General features: G+C 36.6%; 1 long non-coding RNA gene across 1 annotated transcript; it reads left to right on the top strand.

Moving 5' to 3' along the window:
• Positions 1-5,584: 5,584 nt before the first annotated feature.
• On the top strand, positions 5,585-10,694 carry LOC128552499 (uncharacterized). The gene is made up of 3 exons (XR_008369096.1): positions 5,585-6,036; positions 7,570-7,707; positions 7,985-10,694. It is a non-coding gene; the product is annotated as an uncharacterized LOC128552499 (long non-coding RNA).
• The last annotated feature ends 183 nt before the right edge of the window (positions 10,695-10,877 follow it).

The raw sequence follows: 10,877 nt of genomic DNA, 5'->3' as shown, positions 1-10,877 counted from the left end.
CCAATTAAGCCGAACGCTATTTGAAATTATTTAAATAAAGTCAAAATTCACTAAAGTATCTCTGTAAAAGCTATTTCCGGGCAGAACTCTTAATATTTCTGACAGAAAGCTTATGTAGTCTAGCTAAAATCTCACATTTACTGCCTTCTTTTAAAATTAATTTGCACAGCAAAGATGTCACTAAATCTTCCAGTGAAATTAATTTAAATACTGTTTAAATTCACAATTCTATACAATGTATTCTATCCTATGAACTGCAGGAAAGCTATGATTTCTGAAAAAGAATATTAATCAACAACACATTCTGTAAACTTCAACTGTAAAGGGTAAAATTAATACCGTGCTTAGTATAATATGTATACCCTGGTAGATCAAACGGATATAGTTACCAAAATTATATTTCACTAAACCATACTGGCCATAGCTTTCGCAGAAGCGGTGGTTCCAACGCCGAGGCGGTGGAGGATTCGTCGCAGAAGCGGTGGAGAAATATGGCCGACTGACCAGATTTATGCTGTCATCGGTACGTTTTCTGATGAGTTTTTCACGTTTGACTGAAAACAACCAGTCGGACAGGAGCCCACATGTGTACTCTTCAAACCACAAACACTTGTTCAGTGCAATTCTTTGTCATTAATGTAAACACTTCTGTACAGTTTGACGAGGGACTGCCGTTTTTGTAGAATTTCTATCAGAAATGGTAAAATCTTGTACAAAACGACCCCTGAGCACGTTTGCATCAAAATGTAAGTCTGACACTGTCAAGCAAAAACTTTTTCTCCGTAATCGGTGATTTTTCATTGCAAGCATACAAAATGATTGACCAAAAGATTTCAACGCAGTGAGCGGTGGGTACGCAACGCGTTACGGTGGATCTTGTTTCTTTAATGTTCGCTATTGACTTTAAATTGGAGTAAACAGCATTATTCCAGAATTTTGATTTGGTAGAGTCATGAAATCACTTTGACATTAGATAGCAACAGAGACTGAAAGTTTAGAATAAATCTGATATTGATTTGCACATCCGTAAATACAAAATATCAAGTGACAATATTGATTGTCTCATTAAATGCTGACCACATGCAACTTCTGCATCGTACGATAAACCAACTAAAGTACAATACAATTACTAATACGTAGCATACCATAACAAAATGCCATTGAGCAGCTGTGTGATTGGAGTTTATCTCTTCTTCAACAATATCCTTTTATTTTCAGACGTTTACCACAGAATCTCAAAGTGTCGAGGGAAAAATTTAGATATTTCTTCGTACTGACAAGATGAGATTATTTGATTGCCCTTCGTCCGTCAGTCGTCTGTCCGTCCACAATGTTTTGTGAACACGATGGAGACCTCATTTTTCAACAGATTTTAATCCCTGAAGGAGCCAAAATGTTCACCTTATGAACATGATTGCAGTGACATTTTACTTTCGACTTTAACCACCATTACACACAAATAAGGTCACAATACGATCTCGGTTCCTATTGAAAACTAGCTAGATTCCATCATATGTTCAAGAGATACTACCCGTAACAGGGGCAAATTTTCTATTATGGCCCTCTCAGCCATATAAGGTTTCATTTCTGCTTGGATCTGATACAAACTGGCATATGTTTGCCCAATCACTTGATCGCGCTCCGTTATTTTAAGCTCGAAAGTTAAAGTGGAAACGTAAACAAAAATTATAAATCAGGGCGTAAGTTTTTTTAATATTCAATATATTGTGTTAATATCATGTACGTTATTCGAAACCTGTTTGAAAGTGCTATACCCGGTACTACAATTTTCACGTCAAAACCTTCTTGTTTTGACGCTATTCCTGTTCAACCACATTCGACAGTATGCGCTCAATGTGCAAGTCAATTGAACAGGAATAGCATTGAAATGAAAAGCTTTTGGTGGGGAAATCGTAGTACCGGGGATAGCACTTTCAAATAGGTTCCGAATCATATGCATGATATAATCACAAGATATAGATTAAAAAAACTTACGCCCTGATTATTATTTTTTGTTACCTTTCTGCTTTCACTTTCGAGCTCAAAATGACGTAGCGCGATCACGTGATTAGGCACACTGTGTACGGAATTTTTATCTTAAGAATCTCTAGGTCAAGTCCGAAACTTTGTCATGTGGGGTCAAAAACTAGGTCACCAGGTCAAATAAAAGGAAAGGCTTGTTAACACCATTCGCCACATTAATGGCCTTATCTTCGGTAATGTTTATCTTGATGATTCTAAGGCTAAGTTTTACAGTGAAAGATAAAGGGAGAAATAGAGTACAAACAACTAAGAACAGACAAGCAGAAAGAAATGTTACAATAAATGAAAGACAAAAAACTTCATTCTCCTCTGAAAACTGTCACAGTGCCAATCAAATATATTAAAAGACCTTTAACTCCTTGTTCTACTACCAAGAGGACGACAAGTAATCAAATTTCAGTTATTCTTATTATAACAACCGAAGAGAAATTACAGCTGGGAACATACTTAAATATGCTAACACATTATTAAAAACCTATAAAATGACAAATGGTTGCAGCATGTGCAGTGTGTTGGAGAATACTCCCCAACCCCAACCCCAATGCGTACCCGACTTCGATATTATGTCGCCAAAACAAAAAAAAAAGACAGCAGAAACCCTGTCAGTTTGTATATTAGATAAGTGTGTCTGTTCTATGATGTAAAAGTCGTAGGCGGTAAGCATTCAATCAAACAATCGATATTGTCCGTTGATATTTTGTATATAATAAGGGAAAAGGAAAATGAAGAAAACTTTCATGTGTTAATATGAATAACCATAATTGTGGTGTACTTAGTACGAAAGAACATGGCGTTATTATTTGGCAGTTTTTAGTAAAATAATTATGGTTTAAAATAAAGCTTTTCGTGTATGCATTTAACAGAACGGAAGTGCAAATCAATAGTATATTATTACTAAACATTTTCTATTGCTGTCTGGACCTACCCCAATCAAAATCCCAGGAAAATGTTGTTTAGTTAAGTTAAAAGTCCATAACGAACATTAAAGAAACAAGATCCACCGTAACGCGTTGCAACTGTACTCACCGCACACTGCGTTTGAATCATTTTTGGTCCATTTTTTTGTATGCCTGTAATGAAAATTCATCTATTACGAAGAAAATGTTTTTGTATGAAAATGCCGTACTCACGGTTTGCTGCAAACGTGCTAAGGGGTCGTTTTGTACAAGATGTTACCATTTTTGATGGAATTCTATAAAAACGGCAGTCTCTCGTCAAACTGTACAGAAGTGTTTACATTAGTGACAAAGAATTGCACTGAGCAAGTGTTTGTGGTTTGAAGAGTACACATGTGGGCTCCTGCCCCACTGGTTGTTTTCGGTCAGACGTGAAAAACTCATTAGAAAACTTACCGATGACAGCATAAATGTAGTCAGTCAGCCATATTTCTCCACCGCTTCTGCGACGAATCCTCCACCGCCTCGGCGTTGGAACCACCGCTTCTGCGAAAGCTATGGCCAGTGTGAACCAGATTGGTTATGAAAGCTCAGAATTGGATGTAGAACTTACAAATTTAGTAATAAGATATGAGTGGTCTTAAAATTCCCTTGAATTTAAAAGAAAACAACACACACAAAAACTGTCAACTTCAATTTGATAAGTCGTGAAAATATGTCAGTTTCCGAAAAATGTTACAAAAAAAATATCGAAATGATTAAAAAGAACTACAAAATGACTTCTATGTCTAAAAGTGTCTTACTTTCACGTGTATGCCGAACAAATTGGCCAGCAGTTTACAATGCAAAAAAATGCCTAACTTTAGAACAAAAATAGCGACTATTTTAGGTTATAATGCAGTAATTCGGTCCAAAATGTGCTTCCGTGGTCCCTAATAAATAGAAGTCCCTACTAGATAAATAGATCCTAATTTTCCAACTTTTCGCGCATTTTTGCGCGTAAATCGGGGGCCAAATGGGCATTATTTCACTCGTGGAATGAATTTTACATAAAATAGGACACGTTTCATGCTAAAATACTCGCATGTTTTCGAGTTGTTTACTTGAAAACGAAAGTAGGGTGTTTATTCTGCGGACCGCTTTCTGAAATGCGGTACCTGACTTCAGTTGACATGCATTTCACTGCATACTATTCAACACCCCTTTTTCTTTTCGTTTTCTTGAAGCAGATGTATAGATATCTTGTGGAAAATAGGTCTACGACGGAGTGAAAATCTAGAAACTGTAACAAAATTGTTCTGAAGTAGCTGAATTTTATATGAAACAAAGAACAATTTCTTTTATTGGTATATAGCCTTTAGAAATCACCAATCGGGGTTCCTCGGCCATCTCCGGAATCCACCGCGTAGCATAAAGGCCGAGGTAACCAGATTGAGAAATCACGTGAAAACATTCCAAAACTTGGACTACTTTAAAACTGTACAGACTGAACCAAGAACGCCACTCAATAGCAAACTACTAAAACCTTATTTTAGAGATAGTTTAGAAAAAATAACTTACGTTTCCATCCTTAATCCACATATAAACATTTAAAACAGATACACTTAAAATAAAACAAGAAAACACTCTAAAAATAGTTCACACAACCACATAACACAGTGTTCCTCCGCGCGATGTTGTAGTTCCTTGGCATTCTCCTGTATGAAAATACCAGTACTGCAGTAGATTTCACTTTGCATAGTGCAATATAAAGAAACGAAACTTCTCAGCAGCGTAGATGACGTGAAACACAGGTTCACGGAGGAGTCACCGACGTCTCGGTACCCGAGGTGAAAAAATGCTGTCTTCGATGTTGGCACCGGCAGTATTGCACCACAGATCCTGTGCTGGTTGTCTTCAGGATTCCGGCTCTGTTAGATTACCACCTTTCCTCGTCGGGGAGCCATTTGTAGCCGGGGCCATGTATAAAGAAATACAGCCTCAGGGTTTTCAATATTGTTCTTTATTAAGGTGGTTTACAGTAAACTCGGAATTACTGTAAGAGCCTGTAAACAATAATAAGATTAATAAAATTATGCACACAATACTCATAAAAAATCCAACATGCATTCAATTGATTATTATTACAGGAATTCAAAATCACAACAATTGGTCATAAGAAAATAATAATTACCAGAATCCTGTATCCAAGTATACACCTTATATAAATCTAAAAAGTTGTAAAACTTATAAAATAATGTTTTTTTTTCATAATCGGACCTGATTGCAAAATCAGTCCATATACGAGGAACAGCTACAGAAGAATGCCCAAGAGATGTTAGTTTGGCGGGAATTAGATATTTCGCGGGGTTAGAAAGGTTATGTGGGGTCAGGCACGTGAAATTTAGTGAACTCTCACTCACAATTACTTTCATACAGCGATCCACACTTGATAATAACACAGTTAGGCATATACAACAGTTAGGCAGACAAATACATGTAGGTATGACGTCACAGATCAATAACAAGGACAACACGATATTTACAGGGACGAATATAGGACAGTGCGCTGCATTGCATGTATATAAAAGAATATATGTTTGATCTACCATTAAAAACAAAGTTCTACCATAATATAAGTATAGGATAGACAACGAGTGCCGTTGTCTACGGGATATATACAACGAGCAAAGCGAGTTGTATATATCCCGTAGACAACGGCACGAGTTGTCTATCCGACTTAGACCACGTGACATAAAAACTGCAATTATTGAAAACTCTCCCACGCTTTCTATAGAAATTAGGATGAACGTGTTTTTATAAGAGTAATATCATCTTTGTACCGTTAGCGCTTAATTGTCAGTAGGGCATATGAAATAATGCAGGTTACTTGTATAAATTCAGTTTTACTCAAATACCGGATTTACTAAGATTTAACGTTCATTAACACTTTGAGTCATTTGCAATCACAAAATTAATGCTAAACAGTTAAATATGGATTTCTCAAAAATACTCAAAACTGGACTGCATGCTGAACAATTAGTTTTTGTGAGAAGTTTGCATGTTGGCGAAACACGATGACAGATACGTTGATTCGTTGATTCAAGAAGATAGCCAGGTTATTTTATTTATTTAGTTAGTTAGTTAGTTAGTTAGTTATTGTTTTTATTTGTTTACTTTGTCTATCAGGATATAGTTAGAGCGTAGATGCTCGTAGGACTACGAATACCTTTTACTATATCGTGCCCTTCTTGTAAGAATGATGTAGTTGTTTTACTTTCTAACTGGGCCAAGTTGTTCGAAACTTTAACGGGTTGTAATTTAGTTTAGGTTAGTTTAGTTTATACTAATTTGTTTTAGCTCGATTGTGATGAAAGCTTTAACTGTTTAAGCTTATTGTAACCACTCTCGAGTCCGTTTCCTATGAAAACTAGTACTGGGGTTATATGAGAAGTCATGGTCGTGTCCCCAATGATGCTCGAACCCACGACTACTGCATTAAGCTGATAAACTAACCGCCTGTTAAATTTCTATTCAAGATACTAGTCTTGGTGGGTGGGAAATACTAGTATGATGTTTTAAGTTTACTGTAAAGATGATTTAGTGTTTAAAATCCTTAACAAGTACATTTGATTTTCTAAGTTTTCTAAACTGTCGAAATCTACTGATAAAGTTAATCGACCGTTAACTCAATCGCCTGTTAAAGTTTCGAACAACTGGATCCAGTTGTTTGCAAATGTAAGGATCGTGCTGACATGTCTTTTTTTATAACAAGTGAACATAAAAAGTTACAACTGTTGGAAATGTTTCAGTGAATGTATAAATTACATTTTTACCCAGTTGGTTCTACACTACAAATATGTAGTTTATTGTATTTCAATTTTATTGATATCTAATAAGATGGGGTCATTTTTACGATATTAACATTTAGACGTTGTCAACTGAATTTACCTCAAAGTCATTCTTATTTTTTATCCCAGTGATAACTGGTGAGAATATTGCAAGGTCATTTAACTCCGGAGTTAGCCTGTATTGTTAGATGGTAAATTGACACGAAATTCACGCGTTTTTTTTGCCCAAGTTTCCCCCGATATATATACAACGCTACTGTTGCATATGAAATATAGACGGGTACAAGTCTGCTTTGCGATTGGCTATTTACGGATTATCGTGGTCTAACCAGGGTTACATTATGTATATGGGTTTTTTTTTGGTCGGTTGTGTTTCTTTCCTTGTTCCTTCATCGCCCCCTCTCCCTCACATTTACTCCCATCTCTCCTACTACTATGAGTGAGGTTAAGTGCCCACCATTGTTTGGCAACCAGCCGTTCCTTGGCGGTGCCCCACTGTGTTGTTGTTTTTTTCTTGATTGTCTATTCGCTTGATTTGCTTGCGTTAGTGCGTGTGTGCATGGGTGCGGGCATATGTGTATTCATCCTTGCTTTTTCCACTTTCCCTAACACCCCCAGCCATTTTTGCATACAATCAAAATGTACGTGTTGGATTTTTTAAGCACCCCGTCTGCTATATCTTTCCACTAGCTAGTATTTCTATTTGTTGCGAGCCTACTTTGCGATGTATGGTACTATGGCTGTATTTGGGGTGGTCTGTACTTCCGGGAAATCTACCCAAACATTTTTCTTTATTACAGGGAGTCCTTTATATGCAGAAAAAATAGAAAAGTTTGAATCTTACAAACTACAAAATATGGGTTGGTGTCTTGGTATGGAGACTGGAGTGAGATTTCGAAGGACCTTGGAGTCTTATTTTATAGTCAAATTCAATACAGGTACTCATCCAAAGTTTGAAAAAATGAAAAGGAAAGTTATTTAGCTTAATGTAGTGGTGATATATTAAAGTTGAAATAAAATTACGTAAGACGAAGAAATAATGATTGATGTTTGTTGCTGTTGTAAATAATGGTTAGAATTAAATTTAATGTAAAATTGATAAAATAAAAGAGATTGGTAGTTTTACTTATGATAATAGGAATGATAACGATTTGTTTTATATAATCATGCTTTTAACAATAATAATGGAATGCTGTTTTGAATGTGTCTTTTCAGATGAAAATAGGTATAACTACTTTATCGTCATCACTGTTGTCGTCATTGTTATCTTGAAAATTCAGTTCATCATCCTTGACAGACAAAATCGTTGAAAACGTCTAAGCAACAGAATTGTCTAAAATTCAAGCATTATCTTCAAGAAGCATCTCCGTCACCATAGTCATCATCAACGACAATAACAACAAACCATTATTTGACAACTAAACAATGCTTAAATCTTGGTCAATAGCAAAAACATCACTAACACTGTCGATGATAATGTTGATGACGATGGTAGATGATGACTGCGATGACGATAATGATGGTGGTGATGATGCTGGTGATAGTGGTGCTGACGCTGAAGATGATGTTGGCAGTGTTAATGGTGGTGATTAAGGTGAAGATGATGGTGATGGTTCTAGTGGTTGCGATGACAATGGTGGTGGTGGTAGTGGTGGTGATGATGATGATGATGAAATTAATAGTAATGTTATTCAAATTTTTGCGACACTTCAATGTATGGAAGCATAAAGGAGTACACAGTGAATATATTTGATCAGGAACACACTAAGAAACAATTTACAAATGTAACAATTGAAACATGTGTGAAATGTCAGTTAATTTACCTTATGGCCTTCCAGTGGCAAAACCTTTTCCCACAGCAAAGCAAATTTTATTTATTGTTGCCCGTCTTCTTTCAAAAATTTTACTGATCAGAAGACATGGTTGTTAGACGGATGATGAAGGAGTTCCCTAGCATGATGTAGAGGAATGGCGCCATGGCTTGCACTGGTAAGTCTATTGAGTTTGATGTATATCAGGGCCAGTCTAAAAATATTAATAACAATCGCACGCTTCCGTAGAAGTTTGACATGCAAGAAACTCGTACTTTACCAGGATGATACATGAATTACTCCTTCATAATCATGCAAAGCTTTATTGAAAACTATCGTACCGTTTCGGAGATATTTAGTTTTGTATCGTGTGTAGTCATATACCCTAAGCAAATTACATGTAGCTATGAAAAGCGAACAAAATCTGAAATAAGGGCGTACATTAAAGTGCGTTATTCTTTAGAAATACCTGCAAGGTAGATACTCCGTGAACTGCATATTTTATATGGGAAGTCTGCAGTATCAGAGAAAAGTGTTTACATGTGGGACCGTAAATCTGAAAATGATCAGACAGTCCTTAAAGACATCCCGCTTATTCACTAGATCAAAGTCCTTGTGACTTTTTCCTCTATCCGAGGCTGAAAAAGATGTTGGCTGGGCTCAAATATTTATTGAATAAAGCACTTGGGAGTGGTAGTTTTCAGCTACTCGAGAACATATCAAGGGGAGACTACACTGCAGCGTTGGAGCTCTTGGGTTTCTCGACTGCGGAATTGTGTGGAAGGCAAGGGCGATAAACTAAATTTGAATTATGTACAAAGACTGTGTACCATACTCCAGCACGATTGTCATTATTTTTAGAATGTCCCTCGTAATGTTAATATTTTGGGAGTGAAGCTTCCTTCGAATGTTTGCTGAATATTAGCATGGGACTGCTGAGGAATACTCCATACAAGGATGGCGCAATAGTTTAATGATGTTGATTAATCAAAGGACAATAACTCAATGAAAAATCATGCGACCGATACATGAAGATTATATGAACATCTCCCCTTGGGAGTGACGCTGCTGAATTTCAGCCAGTGGTTGTTGAGGTATATTCCGGAAAAGGACAGCTCAATAGTTTAATTATGTTGAATAATCAAAGGACAATAACTCAGTGAAAAATCATCCGACCAGAACATGAAGACGGCATATGCATTCCCTCTTGGGAGTGAAGTTTCCTATGAAAATTCACTGAATTCCAGCTAAAGATTGCTTAAAAATACCCCGGTCAAAGATGGTACTGTAGGTAACTAACGTTGAATAATCAAAGGGCAGTAATTCAGTGAAAAGAACATCTGACCGGAACATAAAGATAATATGCGCTCCTATAGGTAAGGAAGCTTCCTGTGAAGTTTTACTGAAATCCAGCCAAAGGTTGCTGAAAATACACCGGACAAGGATGTTACTGTAGTTAACTATTGTTGAATAATCAACGGGCAGTAAATCAGTGAAAAATCATCCGACTGGAACATGAAGATAGTATGCGCATCTCATCTTGGGAGTGTAGATTCCTATGAAGTTTCGCTAAATTCCAGCCGGTGGTTGCTGAGGAATACTCCGGACAAGAAATAATGCTTCAGTATACTAATGTTGAAAAATCAAAGAGAAATAACTCATAATAAATCAAACTACCAGAACATGAAGATAATATGCGCATCTCCTCTTCGGAGTGAAGCTTCCTGTGAAGTTTCACTGAATTCCAGCGATTGGTTACTGAGGAATGCTCCGGACAAGAAGTGCGGGATGGAAGGACGGACGGACGAAGCGGTAACATAATGCGTGCCCTTCCGGAGAGCATTAAAATTATAAAGTACCTTTCACGAGGGTTTGAGCTAAATATTGTTAAAAAGACCATAGGGATTTTATAACAGAGTAGCTTAACTATACCTGCCTTCATTTTTCTCCCTTTCTCAGTTCAACAAAATAACAAAACATCATCATCCACAGTGCTATCAACATTATCAGCAGTATTTTCATCATTACAAAATAGCAATGTTTACAAAGTCAATGACACCATTTTTCGCACGATCATCTTCATCAAAGTACACAGCAATAATTTTCTGTCATCATCATCGTCATCACCATAAACAACAACAACAACAACAAAACCATCATAATCATCATCAAAAGCAGCAGTTGCATCTCCGACAACATCCTCGTTCCACTACCTGCCTTCTTTTTGGTCATTATATCTGATATGACAAAAAATTATTTTGACTGCCAAAATCTCAATCCAATTTTTCACTCCAAGA

This window comes from Mercenaria mercenaria, chromosome 2 (genome assembly GCF_021730395.1).
Source record: "Mercenaria mercenaria strain notata chromosome 2, MADL_Memer_1, whole genome shotgun sequence".
NCBI classification, from domain to species: domain Eukaryota; kingdom Metazoa; phylum Mollusca; class Bivalvia; order Venerida; family Veneridae; genus Mercenaria; species Mercenaria mercenaria.
This window is presented reverse-complemented; position numbering and strand designations above follow the sequence as displayed.